The following is a 13,180-nucleotide window of genomic DNA, read 5'->3' as shown; positions in this document are numbered from 1 at the left end:
TACAAATACATATTCGTACCCACCTTCCCTTTCGTGTACAAAATGTAACATATTCTCTTTTCCTGAAGATCATTCCGTATCAATAACTGGAGGGGTCCCTCACTTTTAAACAACTTTTAATAACATACCATATATAGTGTACAATTGAGTGTTTTTTGGTGTATTCACAGTTGAGCAGCCATCAGCACTACCTAATTTTAGGTAGAGTGGTTTATGGAACATTTTCATCGCCCCTAAAAGAAACTTATGTGAACCAAGTATCTGAGACAAGTCTCAAGTCAATTTAGAAAGTTTATTTTAGCAAGGTTAAGGACATGGTGGTGACATAGCCTCCAGAAGTCCTACAACATGTGCCCAAGATGGGGCACAGCCAGCCTTTATACATTTTAGGAAGACATAATACATAAATCAATACGTGCAAGATTGACATTGATTTTATGTGCTTATTGGCCATTTGTCTCCTTTGGGGAAATGTCTGTTCAATGTCTATTCTGAAAGGGCAGGACAACTCGAAGAGGAGGGGCTTCCAAGTCACAGGTAGATTTAAACATATCCTGATTGGCAGTTGGTTACAAGAGTTATTATCTATAGAAAGGAATATCTGGATTATGATAAGGGGTTGTGGAGACCTAGGGTTTTTTGGGTTTTTTAAGTATATTATTATTATTTTGAGAATGAGTCTTGCTCTGTTGCCCAGGCTGGAGTGCAGTGGAACGATCTTGGCTTGCTGCAACCTCCCCCTCCTGGATTCAAGCAATTCTTCTGCCTCAGCCTCCAGAGCAGCTGGGATTACAGGCGTGAGCCACCAAGCCCAGCTCTTTTTTTTTTTTTTTTTTTGTATTTTAGTAGAGACGGGGTTTTACCATGTTGGCCAGGATGGTCTTGAACTCCTCACCTCAAGTGATCCACTGCCCTCCCCTGGCCTCCCAAAGTGCTAGGATTACAGGCGTGAGCCACTGCGCCCGGCCGGGAGACCTACGTTTTATTATGCAGTTGAAGCCTACCAGTAGCCAGCTATAGAGAGAATAGACATGTTTCTTATCAGACTTATGGTCTGTGTTGATGTTAATGTTGGAGGGGTATAATGAGGCATGTCCAACTCCCATCTCCCACTGTGGCCTGAACTGGTCTTTCAGGTTAAATTTTAGGGTGTGCTGGCCAAGGAGGGAGTCCATTTAGATGGTTGCAAAGGGCATTCTAATTTTATTTTTGGTTTATACCCATTAACAGTCACTCCTCATTCCTCTTTCACCTGAGCCCTTGCAACCTCTGAACTACTTTCTGTCTCTATGGACTTGCGCATTGTGGACACTCTATACTAATGGAATCACACACTGTGTAGTCTTTTGTGTTTGACTTATTTCACTTAGCATAAAGTTCATGTTGTCATATTAGCACTAATTTTTATGGCCAAATAGATTGCATTGTTTAGATAAAACATTTTGTTTGTCCATCAGTTTATGAATATTTGGGTTGTTTCCACTTTTTGGCTATTATGAATAATGCTTCTGAGAACATTTGGGTACGAGTTTTTTTGTGGATATGTTTTCATTTCTCTTGGGAGTGGGATTGCTGGGTCACATGGTAAATTATAAACTTCTTGAGAAAGAGCCAAGCTGTTTTCTCCAGCAGTTGCACTATTTTACAAACTCATCAGCAATATTTAAGAATTCTGATTTCTCCACATCCTCACCAACACTTCCTTTCTTTTTTTGATACTGAGTCTCACTCTGTCGCCCAGGCTGGAGTGCAGTGGCGCGATCTCGGCTCACTGCAACCTCTGCCCCCCAGGTTCAACCAATTCTTCTGCCTCAGCTTCCCGAGTAGTTAGGATTACAGGTCCCCACCATCATGCCCGGCTAATTTTTGTATTTTTAAATAGAGATGAGATTTGACCATGTTGGACAGGCTGATCTCAAACTCCTGACCTCAAGTGATCCATCTGCCTCAGCCTCCCAAAGTTCTGGGATTACAGGCATGAGCCACGGTACCCAGCCTTATTATTATTATTATTTTTAAATTATAGCCATCCTAGTGGGTGTGAAGTGATAGGTCATTGTAGTTTTGATTTGCATTTCCGTAATGACTAAGGATGTTTTCACGGCTTATTGGCCATTTGTCTCCTTTGGGGAAATGTCTGTTCAATATCTATTCAAATCCTTTGCCTTTTTTTTTTTTTTCTTTTTTCTTTTTGAGACAGGGTTTCACTCCAGCCCAGGCTGGAGTGCAGTGGCAGGATCTCGGCTCACTACAACCTCCGCCTCCCAAGCTCAAGTGATTCTCCTGCCTCAGCCTCCCAAGTAACTAGCACTACAGGTGCACATCGTTGCACCCAGCTAATTTTTGTATTTTTGGCAGAGACAGGGTCTCACTACATTGGCCAGGCTAGTCTTGAACTCCTGAGCTCAAGTGATCCGCCCACATCAGCCTCCCAAAGTGCTGGGATTACAGGCATGAGCCACCGCACTCAGCCCTTTGTCCATTTTTAATTGGGTTATTTGCCTTTTTATTGTTGAGTTGTCAAAGTTCTTTATATATTCTAAATAAAAGTCCCTTATCAGATGATTTACAGATACAGATATTATCTTATTAGATGATTTATAGATATTTACTTACCATGATTTACAGATATTTACTTCCATTTCTCAGGTTGTCTTTTCACTTTCTATGTCTATCACTTGATAACATCCTCTTTTCCACAAAAGTTTTAATTTTGATGGAGTCCAGTTATGTTTTGTCTTTTGTCACTTGTGCTATTGTCATATCTTAAAAAAAAAAGCACTCATTTTTATAGCTGCATAATATTCCTTTACAAATGTAATCTATTTAACCAGGACCCTCTAGATAGACATTTAGATTAGTTCAGTTTTTTCACTATTGCAAACAATGCAGCAGTAAATTTTCTTGAACATATCATTTTGCACACAGCAAGTATATGTGCAGGAAGAATACCAGAAGTGGGAGTGTCAAGTTAAAGAGTATTGCTCTTACAATTTTAGTAGCTAATGTCAAATTTCTATCCTTAGAGATTATACTGATTTAGACACCCACCAGTGGTATGAGAGAATGACTCACACGGTGCTTTTTAAAAGCTTGGAATTATTTGCCTGTCAAAAATGGGGGGATATGCCATAAGAATCCTGATTTTTGCTTTCTTTTGGAAAATCAGGTCAGCATTTCTGCATAGCCATCGAGCTGTGACCCCACCATTGAAAGATCATGTGCTCTAATTCACCACAGTCCCTGCCACTCCCTAACAGCCTCCCCAGCATAGGCCGAGGGTCAGATGCCACTTAGCATTGTGCTTTCACAACTGTTTTCTGCATCTTATTAAAAGCAGGAAAACAAAAGAGGCTGAGATGACATGTGTTTCAGGAAAAGAAAGACCAAGTATATCTCTTTGTGGGAACAAAGACAATCTCATGTGTTATATACAGATACTCCACTCACTTGGCTCACGTTTCCTGCGTGGCCACGGTGGGCATTTGAGTTCAAGATTTCTGGTTTAGGTTACCGAAAGCCTCTGAACTAATCTAAATGTCTACCTAGGATTTTTGAGTAGGCAAATGCCCTTCAGAGCTGCCTTCCTGAAAGGTATTTCTGGCAGACATCATGGAGGGTGTACTTGAAGGCAGAGCATGCCTTGATTAAAAAATAGATGTGGGATTGGGTGCGGTGACTCACGCCTGTAATCCCAGCACCTTGGGAGGCTGAGGCTGGTGGATCACCTGAGGTCACCAGCCTGGCCAACATGATGAAACCCCGCCTCTACTAAAAATGCAAAAATTAGGCTGGGCGCAGTGGCTCAATCCCAGCACTTGGGGAGTCTGAGGCAGGTGGATGACCTGAGGTCAGGACTTCGAGACCAGCCTGACCAACATGGTGAAACCCTATCTCTACTAAAAATACAAAATACAAAAATTAGCCGGGCGTGTTGGCAGGTGCCTGTAATACCAGCTACTCAGGAGGCTGAGGCAGGAGAATTGCTTGAACCCAGGAGGTGGAGGTTGCAGTGAGCCGAGATTGTGCCACTGTACTCCAGCCTGGGTGACAGAGAGAGACTCTGTCTGAAAAAAAAAAGTTTAAAGAGAGGTACATAAAGAGGTAAATGCAGGACATGTGATGGTGTCCGTTTCTAGTAGACAGTGGAGATGTCACCAAGATGAGGAACCAGGAAGCAGAACAGGTTGGGGGGTGCTAATGTGCTTTGAGGCTCTTTTAGTCATCTGTGACATGGTAATTATTATCTCTAATCCAGGCCCTGGAGACCTTCCTGAGCCCCAGAACCTTACCCTCATTCAGGGAGGTCCATCACGGCAGTCGGCCTCCCTTTTTGTCAGTCCCAGCATGGGTTCCAGGGTAGCCTCCCATTGGACAGGCTCAGCATGGGGGAGAGGGGTATGCTGATTGGCCAGACCCGAATCACCTGTCCACCTCTGGAAGTGAGGCAGGGAATCCAGCTCAGCCAAACTCCTCAGACCAAGTGTGGATGAGGGCCATTTCCCCACAGGAAACCTGAGCTTTCGGGAAGGTGGATGGATGTGGGTCAGCAGAAATAACAGATGTGCCCGACTGTTTGCGCCCCTCTGCCACAAGAGCAGGTGTGGTTAAAAACTTTGAGGAGCGTCCACAGGCACGGTGGCTCACGCCTGTAATCCCAACACTTTGGGAGGCCGAGGCGGGCAGATCACGAGGTCAGGAGATCGAGACCATCCTGGCTAACACGGTGAAACCCTGTCTCTACTAAAAATACAAAAAAAAAAAAAAAAAGTTAGCCAGGCGTGGTGGCGAGCACCTGTAGTCCCAGCTACTCGGGAGGCTGAGGCAGGAGAATAGTGTGAATCCAGGAGGCGGAGCTTGCAATAAGCCAAGATTGCGCCACTGCACTCCAGCCTGGGCGACAGAGGGAGACTCCATCTCAAAACAAACAAAAAAAAACTTTGAGGAGTGCAGTTGGATTGTCCAAGTGGAGTGCCGCTCTGCTGATGTTACTGCCTCCCTTCCAATCCCTTGCTCCTACGTTTTACAGAGCCGCACTTTGGTTTCAGAAACACCTGGGTTTGAATCCAGCTCTGTCACATGGAGGCCAGGGCATCCTTTCTTGTCTGTGCTGTGTGCTGGGGTCAGAGCCATGAGCACGAGTCCCAGCCTTCTCTGATGAGGGAAATCTGTGACAGGCACCGAGATGGGGGGCCAGCCCTGGGGAGCTAAGAATGGGCCCTTTGCCCAGCACAGGAAGTCGGGAAGGGGCCCTGGAAGTGACATTTAAGTCGGGACCTAATGGACGAGCATGTGGCAGCAGAGGGACCGTGGGGGCAAAGGACACAAAGCTGATGCAGGTGAGAGTGTGGCACATCTGAGGGCCACGAGAAGGCCAGAGGGAAGTGGCAGGAGGGAGGGGGTCACATGGAGACATGGAGACTAGAAAGTTAGGCAGGGGTGAGACCATGCAGGGCCCCAAGGCCATGGAGGTAGCCAAGACCGACAGCCCTGACCCCGAAGTTCCTCATCTGTGAAGTGGGGATGTTCAGACTCACCTGGTTGCATTGTTTTGTGGACTTGAGGAATTTTACCTGCAGGGGCACCTGACACAGGGTCTAGCCCTTCACCGGCGCTGCAGCAGCTGCCCTTGTTAACGCTGCCGCTGCTCCGCCCAGCCCCTGCGGTGTTCCAGCAGCATCTTCAGTGTGTGAGCGTTTCTACCTTCATCTTGCTCCAAGGGGGACTCAGGTCCCTGGTTACATCATTGTCCCTGGTTACAGGTGACAAAATGGGCTCAGCTGTGGGAGGGGCCTCTGTTTGTAGGACTCCCTGCACCAGGTTGTCCTTTACACACATTCAGCTCTCTGATTAGTGCCAGCAGCCACGAGTAATCCAGTTCAGTCACCCAGTGCGTGGCTGGGGCATCCAGGAGGAAGCCCGAGTGGTGAAACCACAGCCCACGCCCACGTCTGCGGCAGCCTCTCCCACAGCCCACACTCTCAAGGGCAGGCAGTTGTCTTTCTGTAGGACCCCCACCCCTTCCCCTTCCCTGCCTTCCTTGGCAGACCCTCCTGCTCCAGGTGTCATCTTACCTGCTAGGACGGTCTTGGAAAGGATGGATTGTCCCTGTCTCATGAAGGAAGGCCAGTTTAACAGATGAATCTGCCAAGGACACGCTGTCACTTCCCAACAGGGGTATTGCAGGCACCAATGGGACAGGTTGGGGAGGAGAGTTTGGGACCAAGAACTCCCATGAGCCCTTAGAAGCCACCATAGAGGTGAGAACTGAATTGTCATCCCATCGGCTGGTGACCTTAGGCAAGCCTCAGCCCTCTCTGAGCCTCAGTATCACTTCTGCAAAATGGAGTAGTGATCTGTTCCCCTGTCGTGCAGGAAGGAATCTCCCCAAGGCTGAAAGTGGGATGTTGATCTAAATCATGACTGGTTGCAGGCACCTGTACACGCACATTCACACAGAGACAACACTCTTAGGTACACGTTTACATTGACACACAAAGATCTGCACAAACACGCACAGAGATTTGCACAAGCACACACCCAGGGCACAGGTACGCACAAGCTACTGGAACATACACCCTAGGTACACACACGGGGACTTGCACACTCAAACAAATCCACACACAGGATGCACAGACACACACACACTCCTCCCTCCCTCCCTCCAGTGCTGCTGCCTGTTCGCTCTGCCTCAGCACACAGAGTGGCCAGGGCCACGTGCCTTCCTCTCCCTGTATCAGGAAAATCGGAAGGGATGGTCGCTGCCTGAAAGTGCCTTCCATGCAGGGACTCAGCTCACCCAGAGAGGCGAAGGCACCAAAGCAGGGGAAAGCAGTGGGGCTTGATGGGCAGGATGGGCTTTGTTGTAGCTGACCTGCCCAGAGGACGTGGAGGATCCAGGCCTCCAGCATTGACCCCTGCCTTGGCTCAGCCCAGTGTGGCATTTGCATGCGGCCCTCCCCTTGGGAAAGGGACTGCCCCTGAGGCCAGCCTATGAGTTGAGTGTGGTTTTGGTGGAGGAAAGGGCCGGAAGCCGCATCTGGGAAGTGGCTTCCCATGGCTTCCAGAGGCCTGGCTGAGTGGCTGACCTCATGGCCAGATGGCTCCAGACACCTCGCGGGGCCTCACCCCTGCTTCCACCATTCAGCACAGCCAGGCTAACCACAGACCTGGGTGGGGGAACCTGGTCACCTCCTGTCACCATGCCTGGAGTTCCACCATTGGTGCTGCAGTCCTCGGTGGTCCCAAGAGAGCCCAGCAGCTGAGCAAACACACTGAGGCTGACATCACCCATCCCAGAACATTCCCCAAGGCCTGTGTTTACCTGCCAGAAAGATCCCAAGTCTGTGAGGGACACACATAGCACATGTCATCGAGATGTCAACCACACGGCCACACGCCCTTCCTCCTGGCCCTCTGCTCTTCTCTGGTACGGTGGCATCTCCAGGCTCAGCCCGGGGCCCTCTCCTCTGCGGGTTGTTCTCCCTGAGCTCCAGATCCAACACCCAGGTGTCCTAGACATCTCCCCGCTGGGCACCCTGAGAAGCCACTCTGCACAGTAGCCAGAGCAATCTTTCAAAAAACTTCAAATCGTGTTCCTGCTGTAGCTGACCCATCTCATGGAATAAAATCCATCACCAAGGCTTACAAGGCCCTGCCCAGGAAGAATGAAAGGGAGATGGGAGGTGGCCGTCGGTGAAGTGCCCAAGTTCTCTGAGTCCAGGGCGTGGTGACAGCTCTAGCTTGTCTGGTTTCCTGTGAGATCATCATTTCACCCATCAGTGATGTGCTCCCTGCCCAGTTTCCTCTCTCAATCTGCAGGAAAAGCCTATAGGAAATGACTGAGGGGCAGGTGTGGTCCAGGGTGAGTTGGGGTGTGGGCCATGTTTGGCGGGGCACGAGGTAGGGATCCTGCTCCGAACATCCCAGGAGGAGGGATTGGCCACGGGGTGGGTAGAATCACACAGCGAGTCTTCCAGAAGCAATCATGAATCTCCATCTTCTCCCACCTGCCACCTGGATTGCTAGCTAAAACACAGGATACCCAGTGTTTTAAATTGGAATTTCAGATAAACAACAAGCAATTCTTTAGTTAGGTATGTCCCAAGTAGTGCATGCATCCTGTATTTTTCTTTTCTAAGTCTGGCAAAACTACCCGGATGACCACATCTGCCTGCTCCTCAGCCTCTCAGCTTTCCCCCCACGTGCACACAGAGGAATCCTGTAAAAACCCAAGTCACTTCACCTCCAGCCACTCAGGCCCTGGGTGATCTGGGCCTGGCAAGTTCTCTGACCTCATCTCCTACCCCCAGTGATGTGCTGGTAAAGTGGCACATCCCGTTTTCTGAGAAAAAATAAAATATAAAATAGTAAAGCCCTGACTGTAGCACTGGCCAATTTCCTTGGTTTAAATATTCCTTCCGTGGCTGATTGCAAGCTACCAGCATTGACACGCCGAACGCAGAGTTGGGAAGAGGTGCACAGTTGTCTCAGTGCAGGCAGGCTCCAGACTGCCCCTCCCTCCACGCAGGGCCTTTGCACTGACTGTGCTCTTTGCCTGGATGTGCGCACCCCCAGATCCGTGCATGACTCAACCCTTCACTTCTTTCTGGACTTTGCTCCACTGTCTTCTCATGAAAGGAGAATTGCTTGTCTACTATAACCCTGTATGCCCCCCATCCCTCGCTATCTCGCTATCTCTTTGCCATGCTTCATGTTTTTTCTTCGTAGCAGTTCTCAAAAACAAAAAAGGCATGTCACCCACTTCACTGTTTCTCAGAGGGGGAAAATGTAGCTCTTAGAAACAAGCATCCTAGAACTGTCAGAGGTGCTTATATTCAGCAACATCCAATGTAAGAAACAGAACTCATGGATCTGGGTTTGTTTTTGTTTTGTAAGAGCTGGGGTCTTGCTCTGGCACCAAGGCTGAAATACAGTGGCGCCATCAGTTCACTGCATCCTTGAACACTGGCTCAAGTGCTCCTCCCGCCTCAGCCTCCCAAGTAGCTGGGGTCACAGGCCCACACCACCACGCCTGGCTAATTTATTTATTGTATTTTTCTTAGAGTCGGGGTCTCGCTATTTGCCCAGGCTGATCTTGAACTCCTGGAGGCTCAAACGATCCTCCTGCCCCAGCCTCCCGAAGTGCTAGGATTACAGGCATGAGTCACTGTGCCCGGCCCCAAAATGAATGATTTTTAAAGACCTACAATTTTTTTTTTTCAGAATTTGGCCAGCAATTCAACTTGTCTGTCTACAAGTAAACTGGACTCCAATCATGTCATCATCTTCCCTGTGGAGACCATTGCTGACATTTACTGAGCCCTACTAGTAGGGACCTTATGATCCTCATTTTCCCAGAAGCTGAGACTCAGAGAGGTTAAGCAAACAGCCCAAGGTCACACAGCCAGTGAGAGGGAGAGTTTGGATTGGAACTCAGCTCTGTCTGCTGACTAACTCCTAGAAGAAGCTACTCCAAGCACTTTCTCCCGTGAGCTTCAGGGGTAAGCGGGGCGTGCCTAGCCCCTGAGTCATGGTTTAGAGAGGCCAGGGATTCCCGCAGCCCTTCAAATGACTTAACAAGAGAGTGAGATAGTCCAGGCAATGCCCTCTTCTCATCAATGAAGATTTTGAGGCCCAGAATACAGCAATGACTGGCCTGGGCTCATAGTGCAAGTTGAGGAAAGGCTCTGCTTGCTATCCCGCCTCGGACTCTGCCTCAGACCCAGACTGGGTTATTCTGTTATGCTGCAGGAGGTGGATCCGAGTTGTCTCTCCCCATGTCAGACTCTAGGCCCTCCCTGTGGCTGGAACCCCAGGGCCCTCCAGAGTGCTCCCCAAAGACCTCCACTCACACATTCACTCAACAAGCATTTAGTACATGATCCCAGGGCACCCACCCTCCACTGCATATGCTGGGACTTTGAGTCTGGCTAGGGAGACCAAGTCAGACCACTAGTGTGGAAGTGCTGTGACCAAGGGGCTGAGGAAGCCCAGGGTGAGCCCTAGACCAAGTTGGGGATCCGAAGAAAGACATCCCAGAGGAAGGGGCATTTATCTGGCTCTTGAAGTTAACAGGAAGCTTCCAGGCAGAAATGGCAGGAAGGACTTTCTAGAACAAAGGAACAGCATTTGCATTTGCAAATGTGATATACAGAATGCTCCTGAATTAGACACATAAAAAACGGTTGATTGGCTGGATGTAGTGGCTCACGCCTGTAATCCCAGCACTTTGGGAGGCCAAGGCAGGTGGATCACTTGAGGTCAGGAGTTTGAGACCAGCCTGGCCAACATGGGGAAACCCTGTCTCTACCAAAAATACAAAAATTAGCTGGGCCTGGTGGCGAGCACCTATAGTCCCAGCTACTCGGGAGGCGGAGGCAGGAGAATCGCTTGAACCCAGGAGGCAGAGGTTGCAGTGAGCCGAGATGGCGCCACTGCACTCTAGCCTGGGCAACAAGAGCGAAACTCTGTCTCAAAAAAAAAAAAAAAAGATTGATTTTAGGTTATGTGAACTTCCCCTCAAAAAACAAACACACAACATTGTTGAGAACGTCATGTGCAGGTGCAGAGGCCAAAGCGGCTCCGTCTCAGAGGCGAATCCGCCATGCTGGCTTCTGATTGACCCCAGTTCCAGAAAGGCCTCTAAGATTTCTCCTTTATGTACTGTCACTGGCAATGCCGATCAATTGTCCTCCACACCCCTTCTGAAGCACGTATGTCCTTTCCCTATGCTATACATGCCCTGACTCTGGGTGTCACAGTGTGGAGACCTACGTGTCTCATGACTGCCCAAGACATAGCTTCTGTTCGTATGCCTCTATAAAATGCTTCTTTCTGAGAAACCGGATTTGTCTGCCTCTTTCTTTGGCCTCTCAGCCCACGTGGCTTCCGGTTTGCATAGACCTGCCCACCGTAGAACCGCAGGCATACAGTACTTCAAGACAGAGGGGAAGGGTGAGGTGAGGCCTAAGGAATCGTCAGGGACAGGCCACAAAGGGTATTGACTTAGCACCATTTGTGAAATTCAGCCGAATTCATTTCAAGCAACAGGCATTCCAAGCGTGGCCCCTCCACTGAAGAGCCGAGAGGCAAAGACAGAAGAAAAGACCTACAAGGCCTTTGAGAGAAATGATTTGAGGTCTCGGAGTTACAGGGACCCTGATTTGAATCCCAACTCTGCTTCCAACTCACTGTGATCTTGGGAAGTCAGTTTGTCTCTGAGCCTCGACTTCCCCATCTGTAAAAGGGGGCTAGGAGGCCGGGCGCGGTGGCTCACTCCTGTAATCCCAGCACTTTGGGAGGCCGAGGTGGGGTGGATCATGAGGTCAGGAGATCGAGACCACGGTGAAACCCCATCTCTACTAAAAATACAAAAAATTAGCAGGGAACGGTGGCAGGCGCCTGTAATCCCAGCTACTCAGGAGGCTGAGGCAGGAAAATGGTGTGAACCTGGGAGGCGGCGCTTGCAGTGAGCCGAGATCGCGTCACTGCACTCCAGCCCAGGCGACAGGGCGAGACTCTGTCTCAAAAAAAAAGGGGGGTGGGCTAGGAGCACTGGTCTGGGGGGGTCACTGTGAGGAGCCCAGAGCCACAGGTGCTCAGGACTTCAAGAGGTGTAAAGAGAGGGCACGTGGGATTATCATTACTGTTGGTCTCAGCCGGCCGCCCTCTCTGCCTCTTACCTGAGACAGGAGGCAGAGTAGGACTCTGAGAATTCCCCTGCCCCAGGACCCAGGACGAGCTCCTGGGAGGAGGATCTGGAGACCCCAGCGCCGAGTCTGTATGCAGGATGCCTGCCCCTAGTGTGCACCCCAGGACTGCCCATCCCGAGTCTCAGGTCAGGCCCTGCTGGGCAGCTTCCTGTACTCCAGGCCGCTTCCCCTTTGCCCAGTGACACGAGCCTTATGGGGGTGGTAGGGAGGGGCACCGGAGAGGTTAAATCTCCTCCACCGACAGGGCAGAGGCCAAACCCAGCCGGGGACAAGGTCCAGGCCTGCTCTGCAGATGTGATCACTGCTGCTGCTGCTGCTGCTGCTGCTGTTTGATAAAGAGTGGTGGGTTAAGACCGGGCATGGTGGCTCACGCCTGTAATCCTAGCACTTTGGGAGGCCAAGGTGGGTGGATTGCCTAAGCTCAGGAGTTCGTGACCAGCCTGAGCAACATGGTGAAACCCAGTCTCTACTAAAATACAAAAGAAATTAGTCGGGCATGGTGGCGTGCGCCTGTAGTCCCAGCTACTCAGGAGGCTGAGGCAGGAGAATTGCTTGAACTCGGGAGGCGGAGGTTGCAGTGAGCCGAGATCACGCCATTACACTCCATTCTGGGCAACAGAGCGAGACTCCATCTCTACAGAAAAAAAAAAAAATGCTGCAGGTAGAGGACTTGGAGAATAGAGAGGAAGGGGGGCTGCCTTCCATCCCTAGAAGGCCAAGGGTCAGGGCCCCAGTTCTCTTAAAACCGGTAACCCAGTCCTGGGTTTGAGCAACAGGAACATGGGTCCGACACAGAGAAGGCGACAGGCAGCAAGGGTCTCGGTCTTCAGCCTGCAGGGAGGAGCTCCATGCAGATCAGACAGGACCCTGGAAGGCGCTGAGGGTGGACCCCGATGACCAGGGCAGAGCAGATGGAGGGCTGTCCTCAAGGAGGCCCAGCTTCCTTAGAGATGAGTGAGCTCCCTGTCTAGAGAGAAAAGCAAGCACAGCCAGACACCCACTTATAATGAGCGTGTGGGTGGGAAGTGGGGAGCAGACTGTGGGGCCAAGGGGAGAGGCGTTCAAGGAAGACTTCACAAGAGTGGGCTCTGAAGGCTACATAGGAGTTCTCTGGGCGGATAGGTAGATGATGAGCTAGGTAGAAGGAACGGCCTGTGCAAACCAGGAGGCATGAAAAAGCAGGAGCATCCCAAGAACTACTTTAGCAACAAGAATTGCTGCAATGTGGCCGGGCGCGGTGGCTCAAGCCTGTAATCCCAGCACTTTGGGAGGCTGAGACGGGCAGATCACGAGGTCAGGAGATCGAGACCATCCTGGCTAACACGGTGAAACCCCGTCTCTACTAAAAAATACAAAAAAAATCGCCGGGCGAGGTGGCGGGCGCCTGTAGTCCCAGCTACTCGGGAGGCTGAGGCAGGAGAATGGTGTGAACCCGGGAGGCGGAGCTTGCAGTGAGCTGAGATCCG

General features: G+C 50.3%; 1 protein-coding gene across 1 annotated transcript in view; it reads left to right on the top strand.

The window, feature by feature from the left end:
- The window catches only part of B9D1 (B9 domain containing 1), a 41,897-nt gene that overhangs the window by 1,445 nt on the left and 27,272 nt on the right, over positions 1-13,180 (top strand). The gene's annotated exons all lie outside the window — the stretch shown is intronic.

The sequence above is a fragment of the Macaca mulatta genome, chromosome 16 (genome assembly GCF_049350105.2).
Source record: "Macaca mulatta isolate MMU2019108-1 chromosome 16, T2T-MMU8v2.0, whole genome shotgun sequence".
Taxonomy (NCBI): domain Eukaryota; kingdom Metazoa; phylum Chordata; class Mammalia; order Primates; family Cercopithecidae; genus Macaca; species Macaca mulatta.
Note: the sequence above shows the minus strand (reverse complement) of the source record. Positions and strands in the feature narration are given on the sequence as shown.